Source organism: Schistocerca piceifrons, chromosome 5 (assembly GCF_021461385.2).
Source record: "Schistocerca piceifrons isolate TAMUIC-IGC-003096 chromosome 5, iqSchPice1.1, whole genome shotgun sequence".
Lineage (NCBI taxonomy): Eukaryota > Metazoa > Arthropoda > Insecta > Orthoptera > Acrididae > Schistocerca > Schistocerca piceifrons.
In genome coordinates, this window is record NC_060142.1 from 511506487 (window position 1) to 511519730 (window position 13244).

General features: G+C 42.2%; 1 protein-coding gene and 1 non-coding gene across 4 annotated transcripts in view; both read left to right on the top strand.

The window, feature by feature from the left end:
* LOC124798206 (V-type proton ATPase 116 kDa subunit a 1) overlaps nucleotides 1-13244 on the top strand; it is a 660233-nt gene that overhangs the window by 410496 nt on the left and 236493 nt on the right. The window lies entirely within an intron of this gene.
* Trnas-cga lies at nucleotides 5250-5323 on the top strand. The gene has a single exon. It is a non-coding gene; the product is annotated as a tRNA-Ser (tRNA).

Genomic DNA, 13244 nt, shown 5'->3' on the forward strand with positions numbered 1-13244 from the left:
TTTGGAAGGTGCCGGAGAGATAATGGTGGAAGTAGAACTGCGAGGCCGGGTGGTGAGTAGTGCCTGATGTAATAAGCTTCTTCAATACCTAATATTCAGCGATCTGTCTTCGATACAGGCTTGACCATTGTTTTGAACGAAGTTGTATCGAATCGTGAAAACATATGTGAAATTATATGTTTTTGGCTGACGAAGTCTTTGGTGTTTCGCTGTCTTCTGTAGAGCTCGATGCTTGTCACAGATCCAATTCTCATGCGAAGAAACATTGACTGGTGAAAGGGTAGGGATATTCAGGCAGCTTCCAAAGGCTGAATGAAATAAAGTTTCTGAACTTCGAAGTAATTATATTCAGCAATATTTCATACTCTGAACTAGTAACACAAAATAAATTTGCCTTCAGCGGTTCTACAAACACACACCAGCTCCATTTACAACTTCACAACTACTGACCCACCAAGACGGTACATGACTAAGAAGAAGAACAGAGATCTATTCTTATTACAAAAAGGTGTGTGTGTTAATCGATGCCAACGAAATTTGGTACACACATGCGTTACTGTCAGGTAACAACCGCTGTGGGGGGTAACAACCACCTAACCGTCAAAGGATGGGGTGGGGGTGAAAAAGAGGCGTTGCCCGCGACGCGTGAATTCTCAGACTTTATTCACCCAATAATTGAGAATAAGGTCACTTAGCCATTTGCAACAAATTTTACACATAATTTCAAACCTTTAAGAAAATTTTCCTCGCTGACAACCCCTACAAACAACGTCTATGGCTTACTACTTTTCCGCTGTTGATGTTGCAATGAGGGTACCGCATGAGACATTACGTTATAACTTATTACTTTCGTTGCTACTAAGTGTATGCGTGACACATTTTTCAGACAGTATGCACATTTGGCACTGAATGTAACTGCAAAACTGTATCACTGTACGACACACAGTTCAGAAGATATGACGTCATTAGCAGTGAGATACGTGAAAAATTGCCACATCGAGCGTAACGTTTAAATTTATTACTTCGTTCCTAACTAACTCCATTCGCTACACATTTTGCCGACAGCGACCGCGTATATTGCTGAATGAATGTACCTAAAAAATTATATCATTGTAGGACTCTCAGTTCAGTTGTGACGTCATAAATATTAAGGCCAGAAGCTGTGTAGTACGGGCGCGGACGAACTGCTACAAATAAATACCTGGGGAATGCTGTGTTTCTCTGCTAATATAGCATACTTGCTTAGCGACCGTTACTTCGCTCGCATAAGCTACCATCTGCACAGAGTCGTGCCTTTTTTTTCTTTAATTGAATTATTTACGATAATGATCAAAGCAGATGAAATGAATTAAAATTCATGCTGCGGCCGGGACTCGAACCCGGGTCTTCTTGCTTGCTTATCTTCGTAGGTAATAAAAAAAAAAAACCTTAAATGTGTCAGGGAAACAATTATAAGAAATTTTATGTTGTTCACAAACTGTAAAACCTTCGAAACTTTTCACGCTGTACAGTCTTCTCCGAATAAACTTCTGACCAAAATGGGATTCTGGTAGCTGGAGTCTTAGGTTTTTGTTTGTTATGCCTTTTGCATTCTTGTGGTGATATTTTGATATAAACTTTCATCCTCTAGCACATATTTCTTTTTCTCTAACCGAAAACTGAAATATCAGTTTACATAGATTGAGCTTTAAAATACAACGAAATATTTGCTTAAAAATTTCCATCCTCTATTTCACCCACTAAGGGTCTAAATTTCCAGAAACAGAAAACATGTATTTTTCTTATTTCTAATAGAAAACCCAAAAACAAAACTTCATATTTTTAGCTTTGAAAATACTTCAATAATGAAACAATTTCATGAAACTTTTCATTTCCTGTTTCTTCCCTTTGTGGGTGGAGGGTATTCAGTTTAAAAAAATACTGAAACACGTATTTTTTTTAACTTTAAACTGAGAAGTCAAATACCAGTTTTCATAGATAAAACTTTCACCCACTATTTTACCCCCCTTAAGAGGTAGAATTTACAAAAATGCTGAAGCACGTACTTTTTTTTAATTTCTGTCTCAGATACCAATTACTAATGTTGCTAGTTGTAGCATCAAAATTGCCTTAATAGCGACTTCTTTCCAGAAAACCTTCCAGCTCCTATTTTATCCCTTAGGAGTGTAATTCCGAAAAATTCCTTCTGGAACAACACCTACAGTATAAGATAAACACTCTCTGCAAATTTCAAGCTTCTGTCCTTAGTAGTTTGGGCTGGGCGATGTTGAATCTGGGAGTGAGCCGACCCGTGTGGCCTAGCGGTTCTAGGCGCTTCAGTCCGGAAGCGCGGGACTGCTACGCTCGCAGGTTCGAATCCTGCCTCGGGCATAGATGTGTGTGATGTCGTTAGGTTTAAGTAGTTATGAGTTCTGGGGGACTGATGACCTCAGCAGTTAAGTCCCATAGTGCTCAGAGCCATTTGAATCCGGGAGTGAGCCAGTCAGTCGGGACATTCCCTTTCATGTGCAGACATAAACCAAATAAATCAGAATTATATTAATACCTTTAGCTGCTGAGGGGCGTTGATATATATCAACGGGGACAGGTGGAAATGTGTGCTCCGACCGGGACTCCAACCCAGGATCTCCTGCTTACATATCAGATGCTCTACCTTTTATTTAATCTCATTTTGTTCGCTTCATCTGCTCGGGGCGGACGTCGTAAGAGATCCGTTTAAGTTAGTTGTTGATCGATTAACTCAGTTTTTTTATTACAGAGGGCAGCCAACCCTCAGTCATAACTCGTAGAAGACATTCTTACCAAGTCCCGTAAGAGTTCGAGGAATATGTATGCATCCGCACAAAAGAAGTACGTCATGGCCGGTATTGCCATAAATATATACTTATATGGATAAGGTGACTCTTCTTTCGGACATGTCCGAAAGAACAGACACCATATCCATGTAAGTATATAAACCAAAGAGTTTACATCTTCGACAATAATAATCGCAGCTACATCTTTTAAAATATTAGAAAAAATAAATTCATACAAGTTTAAGTTAAATGGTTCAACATTAATTCAGGTGCGTAGAATATGAATATTTAAGTGTGAAATAAGAAATGTTTATGAACATGTATTGATATGAAGTCATTTTTACGTAGCCGAAGACATCGTCAGGCTACCCTCTGGTACCGTAGAGTCTTACTGAATGATTGGCTTGATTGCATTACACTGAACAGCTCATTCCCTAACAGAGTGCATCTTCTACATAGACATTTATACTCCGCAAGCCACCCAACGGTGTGTGGCGGAGGGCACTTTACGTGCCACTGTCATTACCTCCCTTTCCTGTTCCAGTCGCGTATGGTTCGCGGGAAGAACGATTGCCGGAAAGCCTCCGTGCACGCTAGAATCTCTCTAATTTTACATTCGTGGTCTCCTCGGGAGGTATAAGTAGGGGGAGCAATATATTCGATAGCTCATGCAGAAACGCACCCTCTCGTAACCTGGACAGCAAGCTACACCGCGATGCAGAGTGCCTCTCTTGCAGAGTCTGCCACTTGAATTTGCTAAACATATCCGCAACGCTGTCACTCTTACCAGATAACCCTGTGACGAAACGCGTCTCTCTTCTTTGGATCTTCTCTATCTCCTCCGTCAACCCGACCTGGTACGGATCCCACACTGATGAGCAATACTCAAGTATAGGTCGAACGAGTGTTTTGTAAGCCACCTCCTTTGTTGATGGACTACATTTTCTAAGGGCTCTCCCAATGAATCTCAACCTGGCACCCGCCTTACCAACAATTAATTTTATATGATCATTCCACTTCAAATCGTTCCGCACGCATACTCCCAGATATTTTACAGAAGTAACTGATCTTCTGTGAAAGGTTCCATTTTCAAGTCCCGGTGCGGCACACAATTTTAATCTGCCAGGAAGTGTGGTTATAAGAACATAATTAATAAATGTCTTATGACCGGTGGTGCATTACTTTCGGCACAGGCTGTTCGCGGATGGGTTGCTTCGATGACGACTGCAGCCGCGTAGCGACGACCGGGTGTGCAGGTGTTGTCGCCCGGTGGGGACAGTAAACAAATACGGGCGGCCGCGAGGAGACGTCGGCGGTGCCAAGCCGGTGTGAGGCCAGGGACCCTCTGCCGCTACTTTGGCGGCCCGAGCGTCGCCCTCGCGTCGCGTGCCCAACGCCATTGAGAGAGCGTGCGCTGGCGCGCGGCCAGCGCTGGTCACCGGCCTCCGCTGCCAAACAGCCTCTCTCACACACCACACCACACTGCAGGTGCCGTCAGAGTTTTTAGTGTCGTCCAGTTCAGGTTTTGCATTTCCCTCTGCGTGTCGCAGCAGCATTACATTCCGTGCGTTAGTCGTATGGATGGGAAAAACCGACCGGTTAAATCCGATACCGGTACTTTAGTTCTGAATAACCGGTGTTTTATGATGTTTGTTTGGTCTCGATTATAACAGATGGTTTTTTTATTTTTTACTAATAAGCGTGTAAAAAAAGAACCCAAATATCAGTTACTCATAGCAGCAGAACTAAAATTTTTCGAATTTTAATGAATTCGTTTTTTTTAAGGAGCACTTTTTATTCGTAAAATTAGCATTGGTTTGAAATATTGCGTTATTACAGAAAATGAGGAAAGCTGTTTTAACAACAATCCCGACAGAAACGAGCACACCCATGGCATAAAAATAGGTATAACGCTGAAACTTCCCGGCAGATTAAAACTGTGTGCACGGGCCGAGACTCGAAGTCTGGACCTTTGCCTTTCAGGTGCTAGAGCACTTGCCCGCGAAAGGCAAAGGTGCGGCACACAGTTTTAATCTGCCAGGAAGTTTCGTATCAGCGCACACTCCGCTGCAGAGTGAAAATCTCATTCTGGAAACATCCCCCAGGCTGTGGCTAAGCCATGTCTCCGCAATGTCCTTTCTTTCAGTAATGCTAGTTCTGCAAGGTTCGCCGGCCGATGTGGCCGAGCGGTTCTAGGCGCTTCAGTCACGAACCGCGCGTCCGCTACGGTCGCAGGTTCGAATCCTGGCTCGGGCATGGATGTGTGTGATGCCCTTAGGTTAGTTAGGTTTAAGTAGTTCTAAGTTTAAGGGGACTGATCACCTCAGATGTTAAGTCCCATAGTGCTCAGAGCCATTTGAACCATTTTTTTTCTGCAAGGTTCGCAGGAGAGCTTCTGTAAAGTTTGGAAGGTAGGAGACGAGATACTGGCAGAAGTAAAGCTGTGAGGACGGGGCTTGGGTAGCTCAGTTGGTAGAGCACTTGCCCGCGAAAGGCAAAGGTCCCGAGTTCGAATCTCGGTCCGTGCACACAGTTTTAATGTGCCAGGAAGTTTCCTATCAGCGCACACTCCGCTGCAGAGTGAAAATCTCATTCAGGTACAGCATTGCTGACACAATGTGTCCCTGTTGCCGGCTGGCGTGCCTTAACGTAGCCACGTACGTGCAGCGTGCAAGACTTGGGCGCACCTGGTCTATATGGTAGTTTCTCGCTGTCGTCGTCGGACATGGGTTGTATTGCAGAATGACACGTGCGAATACTTTTGCGAAGTGACGTAGACATAAGTACAATGCTTCATTTCCTTTAAAAAAATTAAAGTTTTATCTTCCATTTATGCGAATTAATAAAAGGGAAAGGAAATTATGGTAACAGTAATAAATTAAAAACTTAACAGCAATTCATTCATAGCATACAATAAAAATAGAAAGCAGCTGATTTGCTGTCTGTGTCTACATAATATGCCTTTATCTCCTTGTACCCCTTGGAAACGCACCAATTAACATGAGAAATAGAGTTCTTCAGCCTCAGTTTTCACCCTATAATACTGACTATTCGTGATGCCCAAATAGTTGTATGATTCCTGATTACGACATGATTGTTGAACAGAGTCTCAAAAGCTTGGATGCACTAGGAGAATACTGGTGGTTTTTTTGTAGTATTCAATCGCTAACACTTTTAAGAGAAAATCAGCGAATGGTGGACAGACAGTTTTCTTTTATTTGCCCATTTAATTTAATATGTTGATCCTATGTGTCCTGAAACTAATAGTCAAAATTTTTCAATAATAGTTCGATTTCCACGTTTATTACAGGAAATAATAGGAATGGAGAACCAAAAATCTATTATTTCAGGCCGGCCGAGGTGGCAGAGTGGTTCTAGGCGCTACGGTCTGGAACCGCGCGACCACTACGGTCGCAGGTTCGAATCCTGCCTAGGGCATGGATGTGTGTGATGTCCTTAGGTTAGTTAGGTTTAAGTAGTTCTAAGTTCTAGGGGACTGATGACCTCAGAAGTTAAGTCCCATAGTGCTCAGAGCCATTTGAACCATTTTATTATTTCAGAAACCGGTTGTTTTGAGTGGTTTTAACAGTCAGGTTGAACTGGCGCGGAGAAAAACAGATGTAAAAGAAAAACAGTTGTTTCAGCGATAACTGCCATCCCTAGTTACTCCTTGCCTGGACCCAGTCTGAGATCGTTGTCGATGTTTTAACATTCTAGAAAATCGGAATACATCGTACACAATTCGCAGCACACAGTCACGCACGATTAGTTTATCTTTCGCAAAGGTAAGGCAACACAGGCAGTTTTGACGTCGCGACTAATAATGGAAGGAAGACCGGAGAAAAAGTAAGGCACACTCACAGGAACTGTCGACTTATAAAAAGTGTTGCAAATGTAAAATGGTGCAGGAAGTTCGAAATTCCGAGAAAAATTGGAGTTAGGTACAGGGAAAAACGGGTAATATATTATATCTGCAGGAACCAAGAGGGGACGATATGAGAGGAGGATGATGAACGAAGTTCTCGGATTGAAAAGGGTGTAACACAGGGACGCTTTCATTAACTGCTACTTTTCAGCCTACACGTAGAAGAAGCAGTGACGGAAATAAATGAACGGTTCACTAGTGGAATTAAAATTGAAGGTGAAAGGATATCAGTGATACGATTCGCTGATGACATCGCTATTCTCAGTGAAAGTGAAGCATTGCAGGACCTATTGAGTGGAATGAACAGACTAATGAGTAAAGAATATGGACTGCGAGTAAAGAAAGACAAAGTTAAATGTAGTAGTAGAAATGAGATAAGCAATGAACTTGCCATCATCCTGATTGGGCTCACGAAGTAGGTAAAGTGAAGGAATGCTGCTATCTTGGAAGCAAAGTAACGCATCACGGACAAAGCAGGGAGGATACAGTAAGGACACTAGCAGTGGCAAAGACAACTATATATCGGTCGTAATTTGAGGAAGAAATTTCTGAGATTGTAAGTTTCGTGCGCGGCAATGTTTGGAAGTCAATCGTAGGCTGTGGTAAAACGGGGGAAGCAGAGAATCTAAGCGTTTGGATCGTGGTGCTATAGAAGAATGTTGAAAATCAGGTGGACAGCTGAGATAAGAAATGAGATGGTGTCCTCGCGAAATCGGTGAGGTAAGGAACTTAGGGAAAACACTGACAAGACGAAGAGACAGGACGATACGACTTCAGACAGGAGCGAATAATTCCCATGGTACTAAGTGGAGCTCTGGAGGATGAAAATCTTAGTGCAAGACAGAGAGCGGAAATACCCAACAAATAATTGAGGACGTTCGGTGTAAGTGTCACTCTGAGGTCAAGAGGTTGGCACAGGAGAGGAATTCTGGCGGACCACATCAAAGCGGTCAGATGATTTGTGAGAAAATGGCGCACTGGGATCGATGTAAAAGAGGTAGGCAGCGAAAGCAGTCTGTCAGAGAAAATGTCATTGTTCAATAAACCGGCTCTCCACTCCCGCTACGGGCTGTAGTGTGATGGGTAACAAAGAAGGTATTGGCACAGTGGGAGAGACAGTGGAAAACAATGCCAAACAAGGAAACTGCTGTCAGTCAAACTGACAAATCGACTATGACGCACTGCCTTCAAATCTCAAACGAGGGATGAATTGATTCCCATTCGCCTTCTTACCGGACTCGGGTCTGTGACACAAGCTTATCTCTTTCGGCAGTAAGACCCACCAGAATGCTGTGTTTATGGCTTAACACTCACAGTGCATAATGGTATAACATTTTGTTTTTGTATGCTGAAAAGAGGGAAGCCTTTGGCCCAGAAAGGGTGTTACCCCAGTTTTAGGCGGTAATGAGACTGCAGGGAAAAAATAGGATGAAATTTGGGTTGTGACGTAGCTACTCCCCAATTTGATTGAATGGAGATCTGCACGTGTTTCAGCATCACTGGTTCATTCTATTAACGGCACAATAAAACATCCATATCTACTACTTTAAATGTATGATAATATTACGGTCAAAGATACTGATGAATGTATGTACAATACCTAGCCAGTGTGTATATAGATATACAGTCTTTCATTTTAATTTTAACGACGGCGCTGCTCGTTTCACTGCATTGGGAACGAAGTCAGATGACCTCGCTGTTTATCACCCAAAATTAAATCCATGCTTTATGCCTTCAAGAAAAGGTCATATCTTGCGATTCGCCGATTTCGACAATCTTCGGTATACTAATTCTAAAGTAGCTCCTGTAAATGTGTTTAAGGGTCATAGTACATCCATTTTCGGAATTATAGAGATCACAGTTGTTGACGCAGGAGCCATTCGGGAACAGCTGGAATCCTCAGAACATTGCAAGATGAGGAAATTTTATTTATACATATCATGCGCTCAATTTTCTAGTTTCCGTCAAACCAATGATTTCTATTTGTTTTTACTATCGTCAGTGTTTCCAATATGATCGTCATTCTGAAAACACTGGAAATCAGCAAAGACATGACATCAGTGCCAGCCTAGTATTAAGTGATCAGATTCAATTTGCGTTTTCCCCTTTTTAAATTAAGTTTTCATTACAAATATTGGATTCAATCTGTAAAATCATCTTATTTCTCACCATTTACTAAATGTATCTCCACAAAAAAACTTTGTTTACCCCCTTTTTCAGTTAATGTAATTATTGTAATGTTTTCCTACGTAAACACTTTTTGTATCTTGTGTAGAGGTAATAGCTGTGTAAGTCGCGCACCATATTTATCTGTGTGTCCGACATTGTTATCTCCTGTAGCCGGCCGGAGTGGCCGAGCGGTTCTAGGCGCTTCAGTCTGGAACAGCGCGACCGCTACGGTCGCAGGTTCGAATCCTGCCTCGGGCATGGCTGTGTGTGATGTCCTTAGGTTAGTTAGGTTTAAGTAGTTCTAAGTTCTAGGGGACTGATGACCTCAGCAGTTAAGTCCCATAGTGCTCAGAGCCGTTTTTTATCTCCTGTAGATCGCCTTACAAGCCGAATGCCGGTTCGTGAGCAATTAAATTTAATTTTACGGAACATTAGGAAGTGTTTTCGTTTTGAATATAATTTACAAAAATGTAATACATCTCTCGTGTGTCCTGTAAGAAGACATGTACTGTAAGAGGGTGCTTGATGACGGACACCAATCGTTGGTAACTGACATCCCGCATTCGTGATGATACGGTTTCTCATGAAATCACACTAAATTTTATTAGCCAATGAGTTTGTTTAACTGCAAAGAATTTCTGGATCTCTGTGAACATACTACTCTCTTCCTGGAAGGGGAACCTCGTAAACAGTAACCTGGAATCAGTTTCAGTACAGTGCACTAGAAAAGAGTCATTATTGAGAATGTCACGTTGTGGAACCACGCCGTTGCATACGGAAACAGGATTCACGCATGCGCGCATTCCTGCGAATACACGACAAAAAAGAGATACAGTTGTGGTTTTATATAAAAGGTTTCGTCGCTGGTGTGACATTGGGTCACTCTGTCAAAGTGGAGGAACCATAACGGTTCATAGTAACAGAGGACGCTGAACAGAATGTTATCACTTTCATTCCTCATAACGTTCGCTGCGATGCAATGGCTACTGTCCCATTCACAGTGCTGAAGTTGGAAGGCCGAGGCGAAATATCAACATGACATATCCCAGCCTCATAGAACAATTTCCATAAACAGCAGTTGCACCAACAGATAACTGCTAAAGGATATACTTATTGCAGAAACAAACGTGTTAATCATAAGCGAGTAACAATCACAAGTTCTTTCCACTGAGCATAACTAGCCGTATTAAAGGAGTAAAGTAATTCATCTGCGCCATACCTCCGCTACAGTCTTTCAGTCCGTCCAGCTTTTAGATGATATACTTCAGAAAGTATCCCAATCACCACCTACATCCTGGTACTACTTAACCACTTCCATTACGAACACAACTGAGTGGGCCAAAAACGGTCCTGAGCAACAGGTAAACTTTTCGTGTATAGCAGAACCCTGGCGCAATTTTTTCTCTGATTTTCCCTACGCTCATCGGTATGTGCGCATTTATCATTACAGTCTGCGAATTTAAATGCATTAACAAAAAATTCAGTTTTACCAGGACTCCTCCGTTCATCAATTCTTTTACACGGCCAACTTAAATAATAGATTGTGTATTGGTGCCCCTTCTCATTTTGTAGGTTTGGAATCGATCCGCGACACAATATTGCTGCCCAACCCTGCAGTTAAAATCGAACCGGTAGTCTTTGATCAAGAGCTTCTGTATTTCTCTGAATGCTTACGATGACTTTTTCAGAAGAATCGTAGAGTTGCAATAATCTGGCGACCGCATTTTATGCAGTTATTTAAGCTAGCCATTCAGTAACAGTCAGTGTCATGGGTAAATAACTAATCGCAGATGGAGACGGACGGAATAATAATGCCACAATCGTTTATTGAGAGCATAAATGGTTCAAATGGCTCTGAGCACTATGGGACTTAACTTTTAAGGTCATTAGTCCCCTAGAACTACTTAAACATAACTAACCTAAGGACAACACAAACATCCATGCGCGAAGCAGGATTCGAACCTGCGACCGTAGCGGTCGCGCGGTTCCAGACTGTAGCGCCTAGAACCGCTCGGCCACCAAGGCCGGCTGAGAGCGTAAAGGGGTACACGCAATCCTGTTGAGTATATAGTGTCCATGATAGAGTACTGGGTTATGTTAGCCAAAAAATTCACTGAGCCAGCAGCACATCTAGGAAGATACTTTAGACAATATTTTGGTTATCAGTCTTTGACATTAAGGTTATTACAGACTGTGTAGTACCAGAATTCCTAAGTGCTAAGCGCCAGTGAACACTGATATTGGTCGCTCGTTGACTCACTCTGAAGAAAGTGATGCAAACAAAAAACGCCTTGCCAAAAGCATGAATGACTTTTTTGATGCGGTTCTTCACGAATTCCTCTCCCCCGCCAACCTTTTCATTTTCGAGTAGCAACTGCAACCGACGCCCTCAATTATTTGCTAAGTGTATCCTAATCTCTGTCTTCCTATGCATTTTTTATCCTCTACAGCTCCCTCTTGTACCATGGAAGTTATTCCCTCATGTCTATGTCCAACCATTTTGTCCCTTCTTCTTCCCAGTGTTTTCCCTCATCGACTTTATGGAGAACGACCTTGATTATCAGAAGTCCACCTAATTTTCAACATTCTTCTGTAGCACCACATCTCAAATGCTTACACTTCTTTTCCAGTTTTCCCCCAGTCCATGTTTCACTACCATACAATGCTGTGCTCCGAACGTAAATTCTCAGAAATTTGTTCCTCAAATTAAGGCCTATGATTGATACTTGTAGCCTTCTATCGGCCAGGAATGCCCTTTTTGCCAGCGCTGGCCCGCTTTTTATGTCGTCCTCGCTCTATCCTTCCTGGAGTATTTTGCTGCCTAGGTAACAAACATGCTTAACTTCATCTACTTCGTGATCACCAATCCTAATGTTAAATTTCTCGCTGTTCTCATTTCTGCTACTTCCCATTACTTTCGTCTTTCTTCGATTTACTCTCAATTCATATTCTGAACCCATTAGACTGTTCATTCCATCAACCGATCCTGTAATTCTTCGTCAATTCCACTGAGGATAGCAGTGTCATCAGCGAATCTTATCAGTGATATCCTTTCAGCCTGAATTTTAATTCCACTCTTGAACTTCTCTGGTATTTCCGTCATTGCTTCTTCGATCTACTGATGGAACAGTAGTGGCGAAAGACTACATCCCCATCTTACACCCTTTTTAATCCGAGTACTTTGTTCATCTTCCACTCCTGTTATTCCCTCATGTCTTTTGAAAATTACCTGTCTCTCCCTATAGCGTACCCCTATTTTCCTCAGAATTTCGAACATCTTGCACAATTTAACATTGTCGAACTCTTTCTCCATGTCGACAGATGCTATGAACGTGTCTTCATTTTTCTTCAGTCTTATTTCCTGTATCAACCGCAGCGTCCGAATTACCTCTCTGGTGCTGTTACCTTTCCTAAAGGCAAACTGATAGTCGTCTAAAAGATAATAGGTTTTCTTTTCCATTATTCAGTATATTACTCTTCTCAGTAACTTTGATGCATGAACTGTTAAGCGGATGTGTGATAATTCTCGCAATTCTCGCACTTTTCGGCTCTTGCCCTCTTTTGAACTGTCTGTATAATTTCTTATAGTTAAACATCAGTTAATGGGATTCCTATAGTCAAGGCTTTCAAAAACGTGTAAGATCAAAGACATCAACACAATGTGACGTCTGTTAACTGTAGTTAGTGGACAAAGACGCGGTTTGTGTTCAGAAAGGTAGCTGGCTTGCGTCCTCTTCTTTCTAAGAACTTTCTTTTGTTACTGACGTTCCTATTTCCTAAATGATTCTGGGACTTTCTTATTACTTTAATAGCAGTATCTTCTGCCATACTCGATGTTACGTATCTGTAAGAGCGATTTCTGATCTGGAATAGGCTTGCTCGATTTAGTAAACGTGTCATGGAACATGGACCAATTAACTGCAAGACTGCGGTCAACGACACACACACACACACATACACACACACACACACACACACACACACACACACACACAGCTTTGTTACCATTGCAGCCAGGCCGGTGGCTTCCAAACAAACACTTCCAGAAAGTACTTCCTAACTCTTAAATTTTCTCTTTTTCAGAGATGTTTTTTCGTACTATTACTACGACGCCCACCGCCAGTTGGATTACTGCCCAGATAAATATATGTCTAATCTAATTTCTCTAACAAAAAAATGGCTCGGAGCACTATGCGACTTAACTTCTGGGGTCATCAGTCGCCTAGAACTTAGAACTAATTAAACCTAACTAACCTAAGGACATCACACACATCCATGCCCGAGGCAGGATTCAAACCTGCGACCGTAGCGGTCGCTTTGGTCCCAGACTGTAGCGCCTAGAACCGCACGGTCAC